We start from the raw sequence: 24,077 nt of genomic DNA, 5'->3' as shown, positions 1-24,077 counted from the left end.
GGTACAACCCTAAATCTGTAAACAAGGGCACCCTCATAGACGTCATCCTACCAACTGGCCCTCCAAATACACCTCCGCTGTCTTCAACCAGGATCTCAGCGATCACTGCCTCATTGCCTGTATCCGCTACGGAGCCGCAGTCAAACGACCACCCCTCATCACTGTCAAACGCTCCCTAAAACACTTTTGTGAGCAGGCCTTTCTAATCGACCTGGCCCGGGTATCCTGGAAGGAGATTGACCTCATCCCGTCAGTTGAGGATGCCTGGTCATTCTTTAAAAGTAACTTCCTCACCATTTTAGATAAGCATGCTCCGTTCAAAAAATGCAGAACTAAGAACAGATATAGCCCTTGGTTCACTCCAGACCTGACTGCCCTCGACCAGCACAAAAACATCCTGTAGCGGACTGCAATAGCATCGAACAGTCCCCGCGATATGCAACTGTTCAGGGAAGTCAGGAACCAATACACGCAGTCAGTCAGGAAAGCTAAGGCCAGCTTCTTCAGGCAGAAGTTTGCATCCTGTAGCTCCAACTCCAAAAGGTTCTGGGACACTGTGAAGTCCATGGAGAACAATAGCACCTCCTCCCAGCTGCCCACTGCACTGAGGCTAAGTAACAGGGTCACCACCGATAAATCCATGATTATCGAAAACTTCAACAAGCATTTCTCAACGGCTGGCCATGCCTTCCGCCTGGCTATTCCAACCTCGGCCAACAGCTCCACCCCCCCCCGCAGCCACTCGCACAAGCCTCTCCAGGTTCTCCTTTACCCAAATCCAGATAGCAGATGTTCTGAAAGAGCTGCAAAACCTGGACCCATACAAATCAGCTGGGCTTGACAATCTGGACCCTTTATTTCTGAAACTATCCGCCGCCATTGTCGCAACCCCTATTACCAGCCTGTTCAACCTCTCTTTCATATAGTCTGAGATCCCCAAGGACTGGAAAGCTGCCGCAGTCATCCCCCTCTTCAAAGGGGGAGACACCCTGGACCCAAACTGTTACAGACCTATATCCATCCTGCCCTGCCTATCTAAGGTCTTCGAAAGCCAAGTCAACAAACAGGTCACTGACCATCTCGAATCCCACCGTACATTCTCCGCTGTGCAATCTGGTTTCCGAGCCGGTCACGGGTGCACCTCAGCCACGCTCAAGGTACTAAACGATATCATAACCGCCATCGATAAAAGACAGTACTGTGCAGCCGTCTTCATCGATCTTGCCAAGGCTTTCGACTCTGTCAATCACCATATTCTTATCGGCAGACTCAGTAGCCTCGGATTTTCGGATGACTGCCTTGCCTGGTTCACCAATTACTTTGCAGACAGAGTTCAGTGTGTCAAATCGGAGGGCATGCTGTCCGGTCCTCTGGCAGTCTATGGGGGTGCCACAGGGTTCAATTCTCGGGCCAACTCTTTTCTCTGTATATATCAATGATGTTGCTCTTGCTGCGGGCGATTCCCTGATCCACCTCTACGCAGATGACACCATTCTATATACTTCCGGCCCGTCCTTGGACACTGTGCTATCTAACCTCCAAACCAGCTTCAATGCCATACAACACTCCTTCCGTGGCCTCCAACTGCTCTTAAACGCTAGTAAAACCAAATGCATGCTTTTCAACCGTTCGCTGCCTGCACCCGCACGCCTGACCAGCATCACCACCCTGGATGGTTCCGACCTTGAATATGTGGACATCTATAAGTACCTAGGTATCTGGCTAGACTGTAAACTCTCCTTCCAGACTCATATCAAACATCTCCAATCGAAAATCAAATCAAGAGTCGGCTTTCTATTCCGCAACAAAGCCTCCTTCACTCACGCCGCCAAACTTACCCTAGTAAAACTGACTATCCTACCGATCCTCGACTTCGGCGATGTCATCTACAAAATTGCTTCCAACACTCTACTCAGCAAACTGGATGCAGTTTATCACAGTGCCATCCGTTTTGTCACTAAAGCACCTTATACCACCCACCACTGCGACTTGTACGCTCTAGTCGGCTGGCCCTCGCTACATATTCGTCGCCAGACCCACTGGCTCTAGGTCATCTACAAGTCCATGCTAGGTAAAGCTCCGCCTTATCTCAGTTCACTGGTCACGATGGCAACACCTATCCATAGTACGCGCTCCAGCAGGTGTATCTCACTGATCATCCCTAAAGCCAACACCTCATTTGGCCGCCTTTCGTTCCAGTTCTCTGCTGCCTGTGACTGGAACAAATTGCAAAAATTACTGAAGTTGGAGACTTTTATCTCCCTCACCAACTTCAAACATCTGCTATCTCAGCAGCTAACCGATCGCTGCAGCTGTACATAGTCTATCGGCAAATAGCCCACACATTTTTACCTTCCTCATCCCCATACTGTTTTTATTTATTTACTTTTCTGCTCTTTTGCACACCAATATCTCTACCTGTACATGACCATCTGATCATTTATCACTCCAGTGTTAATCTGCAAAATTGTAATTATTCGCCTACCTCCTCATGCCTTTTGCACACAATGTATATAGACTCCCCTTTTTTTCTCTTCCTATTGTGTTATTGACTTGTTAATTGTTTACTCCATGTGTAACTCTGTGTTGTCTGCTCACACTGCTATGCTTTATCTTGGCCAGGTCGCAGTTGCAAATGAGAACTTGTTCTCAACCAGCCTACCTGGTTTGATAAAGGTGAAATAAAAACTTTTTTTATTTTTATTTCACTGAATGTCCAATTGACATCAATGCATTACTTAAGTGTAAGGATTCCCTCTAGTGTGATGTGTCATTGTGAGAAGCAGCTGTTTGTAAATGTTTTATATTTTCAATTGTTTTATTGTCACATACACTGGATAAATGCTGTGAAATGTGTTGTTTTACAGGGTTAACCATAGTAGTATAGCGCCCCTGGTGCTAATTAGGGTTAAGTGTCTTGGTCAAGGGGACATCAACAGATTTTTCACCTTGTCAGCTCATGTATTTGAACCAGTGACCTTTCAGTTACTGGCCCAATGATCTAACCGGTAGGATAATATGAGTAACCATTTCATTTTGTACCTTTATTTTACTAGGCAAGTCAGTTAAGAACAAATTCTTACTAGGAACAGCGGGTTAACTGCCTGTTCAGGGGCAGAACGACAGATTTGTACCTTGTCAGCTCGGGGATTCGAACTTGCAACCTTTTGGTTACTAGTCCAACGCTTTAACCACTAGGCTACCCTGCCGCCCCATAAGATTTCACCTTCCTTATTCCTTATAACAGTAAAATAAATGTGATCATATTTAAAGACAGTAAAAATGTGCACCGTTTCATAGAACTGAAAAAAATGTATGTCCTGCCCCGCTGGCTCTGAGCAACGCAGTTGCCATTCAACTGCCTGCCGAATACAACTTCAGCTTTAAACACGAACTGATTAAGATAAATTGGTCTTGTTTTGTATTTTTTAATGTTGGGAGACCCTATTGTTTTTGCTAGTCACTCTGACTCAGATATCATATAAAAATTGCACCCAAAAATCACATGTCCCCGAAAAGGCATTTGGGTATTTTATTAGGATCCCCATTAGCTGCTGCAAAAGCAGCAGCAGCTCCTCTTCCTGGGGTCCACACAAAACATGAAACATAATACAGAACATCAATAGACAAGAACAGCTAAAAGACAGAACTACATATCTTTTTTTAAAGACATGTAGCCTACCAATGCATACACAAAAACTATCTAGGTCAAATAGGGGAGAGGCGTTGTGCCACGAGGTGTTGCTTTGTCTGTTTTTTGAAACCAGGTGTGCTGTTCATTTGAGCAATATGAGATGGAAGGAAGTTCCATGCAAATTATAATACTGTACTCTTTCTTGAATTTGTTCTGGATTTGGGGGCTGTGAAAAGACCCCTGGTGGCATGTCTGGTGCGATAAATGTGTGTTTCAGAGCTGTGTGTAAGTTGACTATGCAAACAATTTGTGATTTTCAATTTGTGATTTTTATGTTTCTTATAAAAAGAAAAAGTGATGCAGTCCATCTCTCCTCAACTCTTAGCCAATAGACTACTCTAGACCCTACACATAGACACCTACAGCCCAACAACACATTCTGAACTGGTTCAATTCCCACCAAATACAGGGACTGTGTCTCTAACAGGATTCCTTGCGGAACCTGGATGAACCACATACAACCTCTTCTGTCCTGTGCCATTATTTTACCATCATATAGACACACTACATATCATAAACACAAAATAGACACCAAGTATACAATTACATGGATAACACCATTTCTTTGAATAGCTTGAAAACACAATTTCTACACTAAAAACAGCTATAAGAACAAATATTTCTTCCAGAATTACACTTTAGATTCAGCTTTGAACAGAGACTGGCAACCAACAAAATACAATCCACTAGTACAATCACAGCACTTTGGTGGCTTTCTTAGCAGTGATGCTGCATTTTGACATGATTTTCTCCATCTACCATCTCCCTACCCTGGCTGTTTACGATCACCAAGGGACCTGGGCCGGTTTCCCTCTAAACAGGAGACAGAGCCATTGTGCCCCTGCATTGCTCATAAATTACCCCCCCCCCCACACACACACACACACACACACACTACACCACCACCTTTCTCTGCTGTGTGTGGATCCCCCTCTGTAAGGACATGAGGCTAATCACAGGCCTGTGCCTCCTGGCAGGTAACCTCTGGGTGAACTAAATCAGGCAATAGCATTTAATCACACACATATAGGTGGAGAGAGAGAAAGACACACAGAAACACATACACACAGAAGGAGTCCTTTCTGTTGTTTGCTCTCTCTATTTCTCTTTCTACATGGCTTTTTCATATCGCAATTTCTCTGTCTATACACACACACACACACACACACACACACAGGGTAAAAAAAAATTATTGTAAAGAAATACAAGGTTTAATTTTTTTATGAACCATAAACATGGGATTATGGCTGCGATTTTATGGAGCGATTTTAGTGTCAAGTGAAATTGTATTTGAATTCCATCATTTTTAATATATATTAGGATATTGAATTTAATAGTTTTTAATTTTGTAATTGAAATGTTGAATTCATGACATGAACTTGGATTTTATGATTTGGAAAAGATATTAATGAATATTACATTGTTTTAAAATGTAAATGTAATTGAATATTCAAGTTCAATATTTATACAGTATATTCAGTTTCAATATGGTAGATATTGCATCCATTGTCAGTGTATCAAGTTCACATGGTCACGTTAGTTTTTGGTTCACAATTTTATTTTTTATCATCATGGTTTATTCAAACAGTAATGTGCAATTGATCAAAAATAAACCAACGTTATGAAGAGGCAACAACAAGGAAATTCCCCTGTCTGCCATTCCTGTCAATGGCCTGCTTAGGGTCAGTGAAAAGAATATTGAAATAATGGTATTTTTAATCTAGGCTACATTGCCGATTTTAAAAAACCAGGATGGTTTCCCGAAGCTGTTCGTTCTACATGTCGATTATTGATCACACGCGCTGCACACATGTAGCTTAACCTATATATAATCTATCAGGCAGAGAGAGCACGCAGCTCTCAAACAGCTGCAAACAGCTGGTTGTTGTGTAGAGCGAAGACCGACAGCGGTAGGAAAGATGTTCCAAGTTATGATCTCTAGGCAAACCGGGTTTAAAGTCTTGGTTGAATATTTGGGACGCGTAATTCAGTCATCATGGAATAACCTACCTTGAAAATCAAACATTTCATCTAGGCTCTTTTGTCCTTGACAAGTTATTGTAACGCTTGTCTTCGTCCTCCTCTGACTAGGAGTAAGAAATGTTAGACCAATGCGCAACATGGCAAGTGTCCATATTGTGTTTAATACGAAAACTAAACACTTGAACAAAAACAAGAAAAGGACAAAAACGAACAGTGAAGCAAATGGTGAAGCAAAAAACAGAACAGAAAATAATCACCCAAAACTCAAGGGTGAAACCAGGCTACCTAAGTATGGTTCTCAATCAGGGACAACGATTGACAGCTGCCTCTGATTGAGAACCATACCAGGCCAAACACAAAAATCCCAAATCATAGAAAAAAGAACATAGACTGCCCACCCCAACTCACGCCCTGACCATACTAAAACAAAGACAAACCAAAGGAACTAAGGTCAGAACCCCCCCCCCCCCCCCCACCAAAGGTGCGGACTCCGGACGCAAAACCTGAACCTGTAGGGGCGGGTCTGGGTGGGCGTCTGTCCGCGGTGGTGGCTCTGGCGCTGAACGTGGACCCCACACCAGGCGGGAGACTCCGGCAGCTCAGGTCAGACGGGAGACTCCGGCAGCTCAGGACAGGCGGGAGACTCCGGCAGCTCAGGACAGACAGGAGACTCCGGCAGCTCAGGACAGACGGGAGACTCCGGCAGCTCAGGATAGACGGGAGACTCTGGCAGCTCAGGACAGACGGGAGACTCCGGCAGCTCAGGACAGGAGGGAGACTCTGGCAGCGCTGGACAGGAGGGAGACTCTGGCAGCGCTGGACAGGAGGGAGACTCTGGCAGCGCTGGACAGGAGGGAGACTCTGGCAGCGCTGGACAGGAGGGAGACTCTGGCAGCGCTGGACAGGAGGAAGACCTCTGGAGATCTCAAGCACTGAGCCTGTACAACCCTACCTGGCTGGATGCTCCCCATAGCCAGGCCAGTGCGGCGAGTTGGAATAGACCACACTGGGCTGTGCTGGCGAACCGGGGACACCATGCGCAGGGCTGGTGCCATGTACCCCGGCCTGAGGAGACGCACTGGAGACCAGATGGACTGGAGACCGGCTTCATGGCACCTGGCTCGATGCCCACTCTAGCCCGGCCGATACGAGGTGCTGCTATGTAACGCAGCGGGCTATGCCTGCGCACACGGTAAGCACGGGGAGTTGGCTCAGGTCTCCTACCTGACTTAGCCACACTCCCCGTGTGCCTCCCCCGAAATGAATTTTTGGGGCAGCCTCTCGTCCCAGCCGCGCTGCCGTGCTGCCTCCTCATACCACCACCTCTCAGCTTTCGCTGCCTCCAGCTCTGCCTTGGGGCGGTGATATTCCCCAGCCTGTGCCCAGGGTCCTTTGCCGTCTAAGATCTCCTCCCATGTCCAGGAGCCCGGAGATCGCTGCTGCCCGATACCACGCTGCTTGGTCCTTTGGTGGTGGGTGATTCTGTAACGCTTGTCTTCGTCCTCCTCTGACAAGGAGTAAGAAGTGTCAGACCAATGTGCAGCGTGGTAAGTGTCCATGTTGTATGTAATATGAATACTGAACACTTGAACAAAAACAATAAAACGGCAAAAATGAAGAGTCCTGAACGGTGAAGCAAAAACAATAAAAATAATCACCCACAACTCAAGGGTGAAAACCAAATGAATGTCAATGTCAATGCTTAATGCCATTGGGTAGGCCTATTAAAGAATGGGTTATTATTAAAGTAGTAATGCATACATTTTGGGGGGATTACTTTATTCTATAGGCTATTACAACACTGACAGTACATATAAAATGTTGGTCCTAGCACCAGGGCCACCAGTAGAAATAGTTAGTGTAGAACCCTGTACAGCCCCCAAGTCATTGTTATTTATAGGAAACAAATAAGTGTTCCTCAGTGGGAGATGAGCTGGCTGGGGCAAGCCTCTCCATCAGCTGGTCTAAACAGACATAGGAGATGGATGGATAGTTTTCTCTACTCTCTCTCTATCTCTCTGTGCTGTACACTGCTACTACCTCCCCCACACACCCACATAGAATATACACACATACAGTATATAGCGTACCTAGTGTATACACAAGCAGGGTATACATACACACACAAACACACACACACATAATAAAAGGTCTCGCAGCCTTGGGCAAGAAATAAAGCTGTAAATACAGCTAACTGCAAAAATAAAGGAAACACCAACATGGGGTCTTAATCGGGCATTGGGACACCACGAGCCACCAGAACGGCTTCAATGCTCCTTGGCATAGATTCTACAAGTGTCTGGAACTCTGAGGGATGCGACACAATTCTTCCACTAGAAATTCCATAATTTGGTGTTTTGTTGACGGTGGTGGAAAACGCTAGCAATGGTGGTCAAAATAATTGCCAAAATAATGGCCTGCCCAACATTTTTATACATGACCCTAAGCATGATGGGATGTTAATTGCTTAAATAACTCAGGAACCATGCTTGTGTGGAAGCACCTGCTTTCAATATACTTTGCATCCCTCAAGTGTTTCCATTATTTTAGCAGTTACCTGTAGTTACATACATAACCCTGCCCTCATACAGCCTTTTCCCAAGGCCTAGGAGCCATCAATGGTCCTGCATCTCATTCTCCTGTGATTCTCTCTCACTCTCTGCTGAAGGCCTAGGACCTGTCCATGGTCCTGCTTCTCATTCTCCTGTGATTCCCTCTCACTCCGCTCTAAAGGCATAGCCCACAAAGCCTCTAAAACTCTATCCACCCTCTTCTTTGGTATCTATGCTTTGTGCTGTGAAGATGGATCACTCTCCAGCTCCATCCAGGAACTATATTTTACTTATGCCCAAGTCACTTTGATCGCCCTTTCCCTCAATACAGGAATCACATTGAAGTATTGTGTAACCGAATCAAAAGCCCCCGAGATCTAAAGTAGCAAATGTGCCAATTGATCAGAGCTGCACAGGCTCTTTTTTTATGGAGCCGCTGATATACAGTGGCACTTAATGTCCCTTAAAGGAGCAATCTGCAGTTGCCACATCCATTTTTTGGACTCATAGATTAATTATATATACACATTGATTCTTGAATAATATAACTTATAATTGCTCATGAGCTTAGTTCAACTGTCCAACCTCATCAGAACCCAAAACACTATAGAAATGTTTTAAACTATCATTATGATCTCATGGAGGGTCTAGCTCTTTCTATGAATTGATAGTGGTTACATTTCTCCAGGCCCATAGCTTTTTCCCGAAACAGGGGTGGGGAATACACTTTGTTATTGTTTTAACTGCTGATTGCTGCTTCAACACCCGGAGATGGTCTTCCTGGGCCTACCTCACCACCCACCACCCTGTAAAAGAGACAAAGGGAAGAATATGTAATATTGACCCATACTGGATCCCCCCACTAAATTTACAGCTCTCCAAAGGATGACACCTCTCTCTGGGCTTGGGTTTGTGTGGCATGTGGGAAGGGGTATGAGGAGTCTGGGGAGGCCTAAGGGGAGGTTGATGTAGGAGGCTGTTCTTTTACATCCACACTGCTGAGAGAGGTCCTTGCAGACCAGTGACTTTGGCAGCTTCACACACACTTGTCAGCCCCAGGGCTTTAATAAGCTGTCACATAAGGTGTGTGTGTGTGTGTGTGTGTGTGCGTGTGCGTGCGTGTGTGCGTGCGTGCGTGCGTGCAAGGTTCTATATATGTGTGTGCATGCTTCACTCACAGACCAGTACCACCCCCCTCTGTGAGGACATTAGGTTCTTACCAGAAGCATCAGTTACAGAGGCTAACACACATACCCTTAACCCTCTAGAAACACTAGTAAGCCTGTATTGTACACTCACACACCTGCATGCATGCGTATACACACATACAGTGCAATCGGAAAGTATTCAAACTCCTTATCTGCAGTTTGCAGGAAGAAAGGAATAGGTGTGTACAGTGCCTTCGGAAAGTTTTCATACACCTTGACTTATTCCACATTTTGTTACATTACAGCCTTATTCTAAAAGTGTTTAAATTGTTTTTTTCCCCTCATCAAACTACACACAATACCCCATAATGACAAAGCAAAAACAGTTTTTGAGAAATATTTGCAAGAAACACCCACAAAAAACTGAAATATCACATTTACTTAAGTATTCAGACTCAGTACTTTGTTGAAGCACATTTGGCAGCGATTACAACCTCGGGTCTTCTTGGGTATGACGCTACAAGCTTGGCAAACCTGTATTTGGGGAGTTTCTCCCATTCTTCTCTGCATATCCTCTCAAGCTCTGTCAGGTTGGATGGAGTGGCAGGTTTACTCCAGGTGTGACGCTTGCCATTCAGCCCAAAAAGTGCAATCTTGGTTTCATCAGGCCAGAGAATCTTGTTTCTCATGGTATGAGAGTCTTTACGTGCCTTTTGGAAAATTCCCATGTGTCTTTTACTGAGGAGTGGCTTCCGTCTGGCCACTCTACCGTAAAAGCCTGATTGGTGGAATGCTGCAGAGATGCTTGTCCTTCTGGAAGGTTCTCCCATCTCCACAGAGGAACTCTAGAGCTCTGTCAGAGGCCCTTCTCCCCCGATTACTCATTTTGGCTGGGCGGCCAGCTCTAGGAAGAGTCTTGGTGGTTCCAAACTTTTTCCATTTAAGAATGATTGAGGAAGAGCCAATTCTATGGAGTGAGTTGAGACAGAGAGGAAGAGGGGCTGGGGAAGAGACTGAATACGGATGTAAATAAGATATTTGTGTTTTTTTATTTTTAATACATTTGAAAAACATTCTAAAAACCTGTTTTCGCTTTGTCATTATGGGGTATTGTGTGTAGATGGATGAGGATTTATTTTATTTTATCCATTTTAGAATAAGTCCGTAACGTAAGAAAATGTGGAATAAGTCAAGGTGTATGAATACTTTCCGAAGGCACTGTACACACCTATTCCTTTCTTCCTGCAAACTGCAGATAAGCTCCATCCCCCAACAGCCCTACCCATAATGGACATGACAGGCATTGTTTCCTCCCCTGATCTGTCATTTCTCCATCATTACTCTTGCTGTTGACACAGCTATTTACACTGCTCCCCCTCCTCTCTCCCTTCCTCTTCGTCTTTGTTTCTCATATTTCCTTCCCTTCCTCTGTCTCTTCCTCTCTCCTGTCTCATTTTCTTTTAATCTATTTGTTGACGTTTATTCACTCTTGCCTTTCGAAATTAAAATAAGCTTTGTTTGCATGATCCAAAGTTGCAAAATACATTGCAATCGACAACGAAATCATACATTTTCCCGCTTTCATCCGTGTTCTCTCATCCCTTAGTTTTCACATTCATATAGACGGGTTAGCAGACTACGTCACGAAACCGATGTGAGTGCTTCAATTGGGCAGAAAGCAGTGTGTTGTTTAGACTCTGGATGGCCAGATAGCTAGCAACAATGACAAGAAGCTGCCATGTGGTGAATCGTAAGTGGCTCATTTCAGCTAGTTTCATCTTGTTCTTGATACCATGTCTTATTTTGAGGTGTTTTGACTGGTTTCATGTCAAAGCTAATATGGCAAAAAAAATCGCTAGCTAGCTAACTAACAAATGTAGCGATGTATTTGGGAGACAACAAGTGCTCATTGTGAAAATGTATGTATGTTTTCAATAAACATTGTCACTGTTGTCAACAGGCTAAGCCAACCCAGTCTGTTCTGCCCCATAGTTGCACAGGCGTCAGATTTGTTGCTAAACAACCAACCTGTCATTGGTATTTCTCTACCAGCCTTGATGAAAACACATGCCACCTACATTCCCTCCAACGACCCATGCTGGTAGGCACACACACGTAAGTGTATTCGTACACGTTTACAATACTGAAAATACACACACAAACACAGAGCGGAACAGGGTTCACACTTAGAGAGCCACAGAGAAAGGCTCTCGTTGAGCAAGAAGACCTGCACTGTTAAATAGCAATTTAGTATGCTGTGCTTAAACCAGCTTTTAATGGTGTCAACTGACAAATGTTACCACAGGCTAATCACATTGCCATATACAAATATCACAAACACACCATAAGATACAGATTGACTCACTTTAATAACAGCTGCATTATTCATAAGGTTGGATGCAACATGGAAACAGTTAACTTTACAACTTGCTCATTAGTCAGTACTATCTATACAGTATCTTGAGAAAACAAATGTTCAGTGATGTGGGCAGACAGACAGACAGCCTTTACCACAGCACCTTGGCTCAGCCATCGTCAATCTCATGTCAGTTAAAACAGGAGCACAAAATACCACTGCCAATGTGTGGACAGAAGGTGCCAAGAATTGGACATTTGAATGAAAAATAATTGATCTCTGTGCCCTGTGAAATGGTGCAGAGAGAGAGAGAGCGAGGATGAAGCATAGAGAAGGAAAGGGAGGGAGAGAGAGAAAGAGAGGCAGAGAGAGGGAGCGAAAGAGAGAGTAAGAAAGAGGAGAAGGAAGAGAGAGGAAAATGCAGAGAAAGAGCGCGACCGAGCTGTTGCAGGAGTGAAAAAGCAACAGGGAGGCTGCAGGGTGTTTGAATGGACATGTTCGTACACAACAGCTTTTGCTTTCCTGTCACATCTTAAAGGGCACCCAGAGGAACTTGCGTGCGTGTGTATGACTATGCCTACATTACGAGAACATTTTTATATTTGCAAAAACCTCCCACATGTCAACCGATGCTATAACAGATGGAGGTTGGTTTAGTGGCCTAATTCCTCACACATTTCACAATTTACTACACTTCACAAGTTAACACTCATGAGAAATGGGTGAAATCATTGTTCTTTTTTTACATTGAGTCAGCAACAGCCGTCTTCAGAGGACAACTTTAGTATTATATTATAGTGGTCCATTGTAGCTCAGTTGGTAGAGCATGGTACTTGTAATGCCAAGGTAGTGGGTTTGATTCCCAGGATCACCCATATGAATTGCGTGTTGATATAAATGGTGAGTGGTCTAAACAAGTTTCTTTGGATAAAAGCATCTGCTAGATGTCATAAGTCATTATATGATAAGTTAAATGTTGATTTCCTCAAACTAAATCTGTAGGTCCCTGTGTTGGTGATGAACATCTGTTGCTGGGTGAGCCAGACTGCCAAGATCCCCTTCTTCTCGCCTAGCTCACTCCCAATGTCATGAACATTGCCAAGGATGCACACGAAGGTAACAACACCTGAGTCCATCTTGACTTTAACTTATTTTCCCTTTGGGAGCATAGAACATCACCATGGCAACTGAGTCCATCAGTGGTTTCAATATGAATCTCTGTTCATGTTGTCTGTCTAAAATGAAATAAGATCTGGCTTAGTTTCCCCGTTCTTTTCGCTCTTTATTCCTCCTCCTCTTCCCTCTTCCCTCTCGCATCTCTAATCCCTTCTCACACGTTCCTCTTTACTTCCTCCTCTGGGCACTCTGGGCATCCATGTTGGGAGAGGTGGTGAAGGATTTGTAGATTGGGGGATGGAGGGGAAGGTGCAGCAGCCAACCATTTTGTAATGACTGGAATTTCAGCAATATAAACCACAATGGTGGCTGTGGTCATGTTCTCATAGGAGGGGCAGATGGAGTCACTGCCACCAACACAGTGTCTGGAATGATGGGCCTGACAGCACTCCCTGGCATCGGCAAGGGCAAGCGCACCACCTATGGAGGAATGTCTGGTAGGTAACACAAACACACATGAACACTTTGTGATGTGCTGTTAACTTACAGATACAGACAGCTAACGTGTGTGTGTGTGTGTGTGTGTGTGTGTGTGTGTGTGTGTGTGTGTGTGTGTGTGTGTGTGTGTGTGTGTGTGTGTGTGTGTGTGTGTGTGTGTGTGTGTGTGTGTGTGTGTGAGAGAGATCACACATTTTTGCTTTTAGCCAGGATTTGATGTCCAACTGACGTAAAACATAGGCAGCCCCTCTCGGTTATAAAAGGAAAGGAGAAGTATATTCTTGAGGGGTGTTGTATTTTTCTGGCCTGTGTCTTTCTTCAGTACCTAAGTAGGCCTGCTAGGAGAGGAATAAATCAATTGTATGAATTTTTTTTACAAATGCATAGGCTACATTTTTTGTTGTTGTAGGACATCAATAATGTTTCCACATGACATTATGCGCTTAATCATATCAGTTAATTTCCCTTTGATTTCAAATACACTACCATAAAACATTTTGGGGTCACTTAGAAATGTCATTGTTTTTTAAAGAAAAGCAATTTTTTTGTCAATTAAAATAACATCAAATTGATCAGGAATACAGCGTAGACTTTGTTCATGTTGTAATTGACTATTGTAGCTGGAAACGACTGATCTTTAATCGAAACGGACATTTTGAGCCTATAATCGAACCCACAAATGCTGATGCTCCAGATACTCAAATAGACTAAAAAAGGCCAGTTTTATTGCTTCTTTAATCACTACAACAGTTTTCAGCTGTGCTAACATAATTGCAAAAGGGTTTTCTAATGATCAATTAGTCTTCTAAAATTATAAACTTGGATTAGCTAACACAACGTGCCATTGGAATACAGGAGTGATGGTTGCTGATAATGGGCCTCTGTACGCCTATGTAGATTCCATTAAAAATCAGCTGTTTCCAGCTACAATAGTCAGTTACATTAACAATATCTACAATGTATTTCTGATCAATTTGATGTTATTTTAATGGACAAAAAAAAGTGTTTTTCTTTCAAAAACAAGGATATTTCTAAGTGACCCCAAACTTTTGAACGGTAGTGTACATTGCAAGCACACTCAGTACAAGCATTCCATGTAGAGAGTATAGTGTACTTTTAAAAACTATTTTTCAATTCGGCGGTCACAGGGTACCTCTGTACCTCTGCATTCTAATTTCATCTTCCATCCAGACTTTTCTATAGAACACAAATTAATATTCCCAACATAATGTAGGAGACTTTACGTGTTCTGTAGGAGACTTTAGGAGACTTTACGTGTTCTGTAGGAGACTTTAGGAGACTTTACGTGTTCTGTAGGAGACTTTAGGAGACTTTACGTGTTCTGTAGGAGACTTTAGGAGACTTTATGTGTTCTGTAGGAGACTGTAGGAGACTTTACGTGTTCTGTAGGAGACTTTAGGAGACTTTATGTGTTCTGTAGGAGACTTTAGGAGACTTTGTGTTCTGTAGGAGACTTTAGGAGACTTTATGTGTTCTATAGGAGACTGTAGGAGACTTTATGTGTTCTGTCGGAGACTTTAGGAGACTTTAGCCAGAAAGATGTGGAGGGGAGGAAATGTAGGAGGAGAATAAAAATAGAAGCACCTGAGAAACAGGGTGGAGAGAAAGAGCCATGAATATGTATACGATTAACCATCCGTGGAAGATATGCAAAAATATATGCTTTGATTCAATTCATCATCCCAATTTCAGAGGCTGGCATTAGTTAATGAGGATCATTTACCATGGGTGGAGACAGAAGGTGCTGTCTTTATCTGTCAACCTATTGTGTGTGTGTGTGTGTGTGTGTGTGTGTGTGTGTGTGTGTGTGTGTGTGTGTGTGTGTGTGTGTGTGTGTGTGTGTGTGTGTGTGTGTGTGTGTGTGTGTGTGTGTGTGTGTGTGTGTGTGTGTGTGTGTGTGTGTGTCCATACTTATTTGTGTGCTCTTTCACGCGTATGTGTGTGTGAGCCCCTCTGGCCAGATGAATGTGGACAAGGCTGTACTGTGATCAATGAGCGAGAGCTTAGTGGGGGAACCAGGTTAAATGTAATGTGAAAAATGCCTCCATCTGTCTGCCTGATCACAGAGCACAGCCAACCCCATCCTGCAGGGACTCCTGACAGCCAGTTAGAGACTAGAGATAGAGGGAGTTGGATTGGACCACATTGGGGAGTGTGGTAAGGGGGGAACGGTGTGTGAGTGTGCATGTAAGACCACATGGGTGGGCAAGAGATAGCGATTGGATGATTGTCAGTATGTTTTCATCATATATAACACTGTATTTATTTCTGTTCTGGAGAGATTGAGGAACAGAAAAACTCTGACATATACACAACTACGAATCTGAATTTATCTCATCTTCTGTAAGAAATCAGGTCTGAGAATGCTGAGATCCCTCTCCACAGGTAATGCGATGTGTGTGGTGTCCGCCATTGGCAGGGCCCTGTCTGGGTTGCTAATCCCAGTGACTGGGAGGATTGACTCAGCCGATACAGGCCTACAGTTCCTCCATGCTGGAGCTTCTGTTATACAGGTAAACAGAGACATAAACAAAAAAATGCACAACCTGTTTGTGCTGTTGTTAACTTGTGCTATACTGTAGTTAACTTGTGTTATACTGTAGTTAACTTGTGTTATACTGTAGTTAACTTGTGCTATACTGCGGTTAACTTGTGCTATACTGTAGTTAACTTGTGTTATACTGTAGTTAACTTGTGTTATACTGTGGTTAACTTGTGCTATACTGCAGTTAACTTGTGTTATACTGTAGTTAACTTGTGCTATACTGCAGTTAACTTGTGTTATACTGTAGTTAACTTGTGTTATACTGTAGTTAACTTGTGCTATACTGCGGTTAACTTGTGCTATACTGTAGTTAACTTGTGTTATACTGTAGTTAACTTGTGCTATACTGCGGTTAACTTGTGCTATACTGTAGTTAGGTTGTGTGATATGACAATTGATAAAATGCACAAACTTCTGACTAAAAGTCTAGGTGTGTGTCAGTACATGTATTTTCAGTATAGTCACACTGAGAACCTAAGTGTATGTCTATTTCATGCGATTTGATATTTAACCACACACAGGGACAGGGAACTGAGGGCTAAGGATCTATTGGAAACAGCTTAGAGTGGAACATTCATGCTAGCATCTGTGTCTTTTGTCTGATATTCAACACTGATCCATTTTTAATAAGAGCTTGCATTCTATATGATTACTAATGTATTAGCCATCATCAGTAACGTCAGTATTTTATTCTCTCTCTCTCTCTCTCTCTCTCTCTCTCTCTCTCTCTCTCTCTCTCTCTCTCTCTCTCTCTGTGTGCATGCTGGGAGTTTTTTTTTATTTGAGTGTTTGGTGTGGAGGGCTCTATCCTAACTAACTTTCTTGATTTTTTTCTTTACATGTTATTTTCTATGGTGGAGGGTTAATGCAATATTTGTTTTAGCAGCTTTTTCAAAGTTAGGGTGGAAGAGGACAGAGTAACTTTCCTGGGGTTTGGAAGGTGTGGTGTGCGCGATGGCTTCTCAGCCTAGCGTGGAGGAGACGCTGTCGATACGGCATGGATTCAGGTGTGTTCCTGAGAATGGAGTTAAGGTGGAGGAGGTTCTGCTCGCGGTCGGTGAACAGGCCCGGAGCTGACAGCCAGTCAAGCAGAGGGGTCTAAGTACACGTTGAGAGAATTGACAAGGTTCCTGGTTCCTGAAAGGGGAAAAAAGTTCATCTTGAGGCTTTTTTTTCTGATCCGAGAAAGTTTGTAAGATCAGTACAACATGCTATGAAAAATGAGGGGCATGGTGTCCTCTCACCCAGGAAATGGTTTAGGTTGAGGAAGTGGGTCACAAGAGTGCGTAAAGGTTTACCTTCAGACATGGTTTAGATGTATATTTTCTTTCTGACACTGGGGCTTTTTGAGCTTTGCTATTGGTGTCTTTCTCTGCTGGCTTTTCTCCCACTTCCTATGGAGACTCTTCGGGTAGGCTCGCTCAATGTAAATAGCGCCAGAGATGGGGGAAAGAGGAGTGTGTTGGGTGAATATGTAAAACAAAAAAAAGTACAGGTGTTGTTTCTGCAAGAGACTCATAGTGATGTGTTGACTGAAGTCGATTGGGGACTGAAGTCGATTGGTGGAAAGGGGCAAGTGTGTTGAGCCATAGGACAAATGTTAGTGCAGGGGTGGCAGTCCTTTTTGCACCGGGGCTGTCTGTAAAACTTTGCTCCTCAAAGGAGGTGTGTAAAGGTAGGCTGCTTGTTGTTAAAGCAGAAATTAACAACATGGGTTTTGTCTTTATAAATGTGTATATGCCTAAAACAAGGAGGGAAAGAGGGGTTCTATTTGGGAGTCTTAGACAGGAACTCTCACAGGTAGCGCCTGACGAGATGCTGGTAGTCGGCAGGGACTGGAACTGTACAATGGATTTTTACAAAAGACAGAAATGGGGAAGAGCCTCATTCAGGGTCAGTGGGAGTGTTAAGGGACATCATTAATCAGTTCGACCTAGTGGATGTTTGGAGTACTAAACATCCAAACACAAGACAGTATACATGGGTGAAGGTTTTTGGGGCTGGGGTGAGTGCAGCCCGACTTGATCGGTTTTACATGTCTATGAATCAGAGCAATAGGCTGCTGGGCTCATCCTCAGAGGCTAGGAGAGTATTGGGGGAACTAGAGCGTTGTATTAGTGAGATAGAGGTAGAGATGGTGGGACAAGGCAATGTAGGCCTCCAGGCTAATTTAGCCGAATTGCGTAGGGACCTGGGCAGTTTTTCCCAGGTTAAAGCAAAGAGAGCACTTATAAGAGCTAGGTTCTCCATGCTCAAGGAAATGGATGCTCCCAGCTCCTTCTTCTTTGGTTTGGAAAGACAGAGCGGTGAAGCCAAGGGTATGCATTGTATACGACTGTCGGATGGGCGGGTGACCTCTGTGGTGGGGAGATGGGGGAGCCGGCTGTGGAGTTTTATACTGAATTGTATAGGGCAGAACTGTGTGATCCTATGTGTGCTCAGGTGTTGTTTGCAGAACTCCCTAAACTATCTCTGGCACAGAGGGATGAAATGGACATTCCTCTGTTGTCCCAGGAACTGGCAGAGGCCGTAACCCAGATGTCCCCCGGTCGTGCACCGGGGGTCGATGAACTTCCAGTGGAGTTTTATAAAAAATTCTGGGCAATAATTGGACAGGATTTATTTTGCGTGTTGCGTGAATGCGTCGAGGTAGGAGAGTTGCCGATGAGCTGCCGTCGGGTGGTTCTGACTCTCCTGCCCAAAAAAAGGGACTTGTGTGAACTTAAGAACTGGAGGCCTGTGACATTGCTCTGTGCGGACTACAAGATATTTGCCAAAGTCATCTCTAACAGACTGAAGTCCCATCTGGACTCTATAGTACATAAGGACCAAACATATTGTGTACCGGGACGCTCAATCACGGACAACTTGTTCTTAATTAGGGACATGTTGGACTTGTCGATAGGTTCTAATGTGAACTTTGGACTGGTCTCTTTAGATCAAGAGAAGGTTTTTGATAGAGTGGACCATGAGTATCTGTTTAATGTGATGTCTGTGTTTGGGTTTGGGAAGAGTTTTTGACCTGTGTGAAGCTGTTGTATGTTGGGGCGTCATGAATGATCAAGGTGGGAGGGGGGCTCAGTAGGCCAGTCTGGGTGAGACGGGGCATTACACAAGGATGCCCTCTATCTGGGCAGTTATACACATTAGCCATTGAGCCTTTTTTAGGACTGCTACGCAGGAGACTGCAGGGAGTGTGCTGGACAGGAGTGGATGTGGTGACGGGCATTGCAGTGTCAGCATATGCAGATGATGTTTCTGTGATGGTCAGGGATGATCAGGATATGCGGGCACTAGAGACCAGTCTGAAGGTGTACGAGGGAGCTTCATTAGCTAAAATAAACCGGGGCAAGAGCAAAGCTCTGTTATGGGGGGATAGGGCTCCTCCTCTAATTCCAGGGGGTTTGCAGTGGGGTTGTGAAGGGCTTAAAGTGATGGGGGTGTACCTGGGCTCGGAGAAGTGGGTAAGGAAGAACTGGGAGTGGTTGTCACAGGCAGTGGTGACAAGGCTGGCCAGGTGGAGGTGGCTCCTCTCCCAAGTGTTATCTAGAGGGAGGGTGCTGATAATTAACAACCTGGTAGCATCTTCCCTGTGGCATAAACTGGCTGCCCTCAACCCCCCCGCCTGCTCACAGACCTGCAACGCAGCCTGGTGGACTTCTTCTGGTCGGGCCATCACTGGCTGAGGGCGGCAGTGTTGTACATGACCGTTCACGAAGGAGGACAGGGCCTGGTGGAACTGGAGAGCAGGATGGCTGCTTTCAGGCTATCATGCTGATGTTGGCTGGAGGGAACCAGCATGCGCGCTGCTGACGAGAGCTGGCGGATTAGGGTTGGACCGGCAGCTCTCCTCGTGAAGTTGGAGAGGCTGAGTACAGCAGGTCTCTCAGATTTTTACTCTGCAATGCTGAGGGCCTGGCAGCTGCTAAGGCCCATACAAGAAGGGGGTGTGGAGCCTGGGCTGTGGGTGTGGGAGGAGCCTATCTTCCACAACCCAGCCATCCCTTTAAGATCGGTTCAGTCAGCCACCCTGCAGAGGCAACTGATGGCAGGGGGTTTACAAAGGCTAGGTGACCTGAGACTGCTGGGAGAGGAGGGGTGGAAAACCCCAGAAGTCTTGGCACAACAAACAGGAATAACGTCTCTTAGGCTGCTGGAGAGATTCCTGGAGGAGGTCCAGGAGGCACTGTCTGAGCCGGTAAGAGGGATGTTTGAGCGGCCACAGGGAGAGGGGCCACCAATGTTTCCACCACTGCAGGTGACGGCATAGACTGGAGACTGGCAAGGGGGTCTGGAGGACTTGTTAGATTTTAACACTCCGAGCCTGGGGGAGTTTGAGGATGTGGGAGTTAAAGCCCTCTACAACCTCTGCGTTAAGGTTAGGAACATTAGGAGCCTAACAGGAGTGAAGGCATATCAGTGGCAGGGGGTATGTGGAGTGGAGTGTATGGTGGGTTTTAGGTGGAAGGGGCTCTACAAACCCCCAGTACCAAAAGGTCAGGGGACCTCCAGGGGAAGATAATTCATGGAGCCCTGGCCACTAACAGCTGGTTGGCACGGGTTGAACCCGGGAGTCGGGCAGGGATGTCTTTTCTGTCAAATGAAAGAAACTGTGATTCATGTGTTTTCTGTGTGCACCAGGTTATTGCCTTTAATGTCTCTGTTGGAATGTCTATGTGAGAGGTTGGGAGTTGTTTTTACTGTTGAGATGTTCATAATGGGATACAGGTATTCAAGCATGGAGAAAGGCAAATGTGTTTTGTTGAACTATCTGTTTGCTCAGGCAAAGTTAGCTATTTGGCTAACAAGGAGGAACAGGGTCAAAGGTGGGGGGAATAACAGACTCTTTACTATTGTTTAATGGGATGGTCTCTGCGCGCCTTAGGGTTGAGTTTGTGTTATATAAAATGTGTAGAGATGTTTGAAGAGATATGGTGTGTTGGGGGGATGTTTGTATAGCGGGGAAGATGTTTTGGATATACAGTTATAGGAGTGGATATTGTGATGTTGGTTTGGATCATGTGTTAGATGAAAAGGTTAGTATGGTAAATTTATGCAGTACAGGATATATTTTTGTTTTTGTATTTTTAAGGGGGGGGGGTGAGTTTTAAATGAAATTAGTTTGTTTAAGTAAAGAAAGACCAAAAGTTTTTTTAAGCTATCTCCTCTCCTCTTCTCTCTCTCCCTTCCACCTTTCCCAACACCAAAACATTCTCTTCTTTCACTCAAAGCTTTGTCACCTAATGTCACGGTTTGGGTGTGTATACCCCCGGCTGCTATGGCAACAGATTGACAGTAACAAGCTTCATGTAAATCCTAATATAATACACTGAACAAATTGCTAGAGCAAATAAACCTATTATCTCAGCAGGGGATCCCAGCCTCAGAAATCTGTTTATAAATAAATAAATGCAACATTGTCGTTATGCCACTAAATAATGTAGCATAAATAGCTGAGAGCCTCGGTGACAGAAAATAAAATGCTTAGCCTATTAGGGAAAGATGACAGGAAATAAAATGCTTAGCCTATTAGGGAAAGATGGCAGGTGTGGAAGGTACATGTTGGGTCGATGTTTGAGTCACCAATGAGGATATCACAGGCCTTTTCTCAATTGGATTTGCTCAACTGTGTCCTCTCACCTCCATCCTCTCTCGCCTCCTTTTGAAAAAGGTGAAAGGTAAGCTTTTTATTTTATTCTACCTTTGTTTAACCAGGTAGGCCAGTTGAGAACAAGTTCTCATTTGCAACTGCGACCTGGCCAAGATAAAGCAAAGCAGTGTGACAAAAACAACAACACAGTTACACATAAACAAGCGTAGAGTCAATAACACAATAGAACAATCTATGTACAGTGTGTGCAAATGTAGAAGAGTAGGGAGGTAAGGATATAAATAGGCCATAGAGGTGAAATATTTACAACTTAGCATTAACACTGAAGTGATAGATGTGCAGATGATGATGTGCAAGTGGAGATACTGATATGCAAAAGAGCAAGAGGGTAAGTAATGTTATCGGGATAAGGTAGTTGGGTGTGCTATTTACAGATTGGCTGTGTACAGGGACAGTGATCGGTAAGCTGCTCTGACAGCTGATGTTTAAAGTTAAAGAGGGAGATATAAGTCTCCAGCTTCAGTGATTTTTACAATTCGTTCCAGTCATTGGCAGCAAAGAACTGGAAGGAAAGGCAGCCAAAGGAAGTGTTGGCTTTGGAGATGACCAGTGAAATATACCTGCTGGAGTGCGTGCTACGGGTGGGTGTTGCTATGGTGACCAGTGAGCTGAGAGAACATGGGGCTTTACCTAGCAAATACTTATAGATTACCTGGAGCCAGTGGGTTTGGCAATGAATATGTAGTGAGGGCCAGCTAACGAGAGCATACAGGTCGCAGTGGTGGGTAGTATATGGGGCTTTGGTGACAAAACGGATGGCACTCTGATAGACTACATCCAGTTTGCTGAGTAGAGTGTTGGAGGCTATTTTGTAAATGACGTCGTCGAAGTAAATGATCGGTAGGATGGTCCGTTTTACGAGGGTATGTTTTGCAGCATGAATGAAGGAGGCTTTTTTGCAAAATAGGAAGCTGATTTAATTTTGGATTTGAGATGCTTAATATGAGTGTGGAAGGAGAGTTTACAGTCTAACCAGACACCTAGGTGTTTGTAGTTGTCCACATATTCTAAGTCAGAACAGTCCAGAGTAGTGATGCAAGTCGGGCAGGAGGGTGCAGGCAGCAATCGGTTGAAATGCATGCACTTAGTTTTACTTGCATGTAAAAGCAGTTGGAGGCCATGGAAGGAGTGTTGTATGGCGTTGAAGCTCGTTTGGAGGTTCGTTAGCACAGTGTCCAAAGAAGGGCCAGATGTATACAGAATGGTGTCGTCTGCATAGAGGTAGATCAGAGAATCGCCAACAGCAAGAGCGACATCAATGATAAATACAGAGAAAGGAGTCTGAGAATTGAATCCTGTGGCACCCCATAGAGACTGCCAGAGGTCTGGACAACAGGCCCTCCGATTTGATACATTAATCCTCTATTTGAGAAGTAGTTGATGAGTCTGTTGAGTCTGCCAATAACAATGCAGTGATTGACAGAGTCAAAAGCCTTGGCCAGGTCGATGAAGACAGCTGCACAGTACTGTTTTTTATCGATGGCAGTTATGATATCCTTTAGGACCTTGAGCGTGGCTGAGGTGCACCAATGTCCAGCTCGGAAACCAGATTGCATAGTGGAGAAGATCCAGTGGGATTCGAAATGGTCGGTGATCTGTTTAACTTGGCTTTCGAAGATTTTAGAAAGGCGGTGCAGGATGGAAATAGGTCTGTCACAGTTTGGGTCTAGAGTGTCTCCCCCTTTGAAGAGGGGAATGACCATAGCAGCATTCCAATCTTTGTGGATCTCAGACGATATGGAAGAGAGGTAGAGCAGGCTAGTAATAGGGGTTGCAACAATTTCGGCGGATCATTTTAGAAAGAGAGGGTCCAGATTGTCTAGCCCAGCTGATTTGTAGGGATCCAGATTTTGCAGGTCTTTCAGAACATCAGCTGTCTAGATTTGGGTGAAGGAGAAGCAGGGGGGCTTGGGAAAGTTGCTGCAGGGGGTGCAGAGATGTTAGCCAGGGTAGGGGTAGCCAGGTGGAAAGCATGGCCAGCCGTAGAAAAATGCTTATTGAAACTATCGATTATCGTATATTTATTGGTGGTAACAGTGTTTCCTATCCTCAGTGCTGTGGGCAGATGGGAGGAGGTGCTCTTATTTTCCATGGACTTTACAGTGTCCCAAAACTTTTGGGAATTGGTGCAACAGGATGCAAATTTCTGTTAGAAAAAGCAAGCCTTAGCTTTCCTAACTGCCTGAGTATATTGGTTCCTGACTTCCCTGAAAAGTTGCATTTGACGGGGACTATTCGATGCTAATGCAATACGCCACAGGATGTTTTTGTGCTGGTCAAGGACAATCAAGTCTGGGGTGAACTAAGGGCTATATCTGTTCTTAATTCTACATTGTTTGAATGAGGCATGCTTATTTAAGCTGGTGAAGAAATCACTTTTGAAGAGCAACCAGGCATCCTCTACTGACGGTATGCGGTCAATATCCTTCCAGGATACCCGGGCCAGGTTGATTAGAAAGGTCTGCTCACTGAAGTGTTTTAGGGAGTGTTTGA

The 24,077-nt window shown here is 44.5% G+C and overlaps 1 pseudogene; it reads left to right on the top strand.

Annotated features, from left to right (window-relative positions):
- The window catches only part of LOC124040674, a 148,447-nt pseudogene that overhangs the window by 122,244 nt on the left and 2,126 nt on the right, over positions 1 to 24,077 (top strand).

This window comes from Oncorhynchus gorbuscha, linkage group LG08 (assembly GCF_021184085.1).
Source record: "Oncorhynchus gorbuscha isolate QuinsamMale2020 ecotype Even-year linkage group LG08, OgorEven_v1.0, whole genome shotgun sequence".
NCBI classification, from domain to species: Eukaryota; Metazoa; Chordata; class Actinopteri; order Salmoniformes; family Salmonidae; genus Oncorhynchus; species Oncorhynchus gorbuscha.
This window is presented reverse-complemented; position numbering and strand designations above follow the sequence as displayed.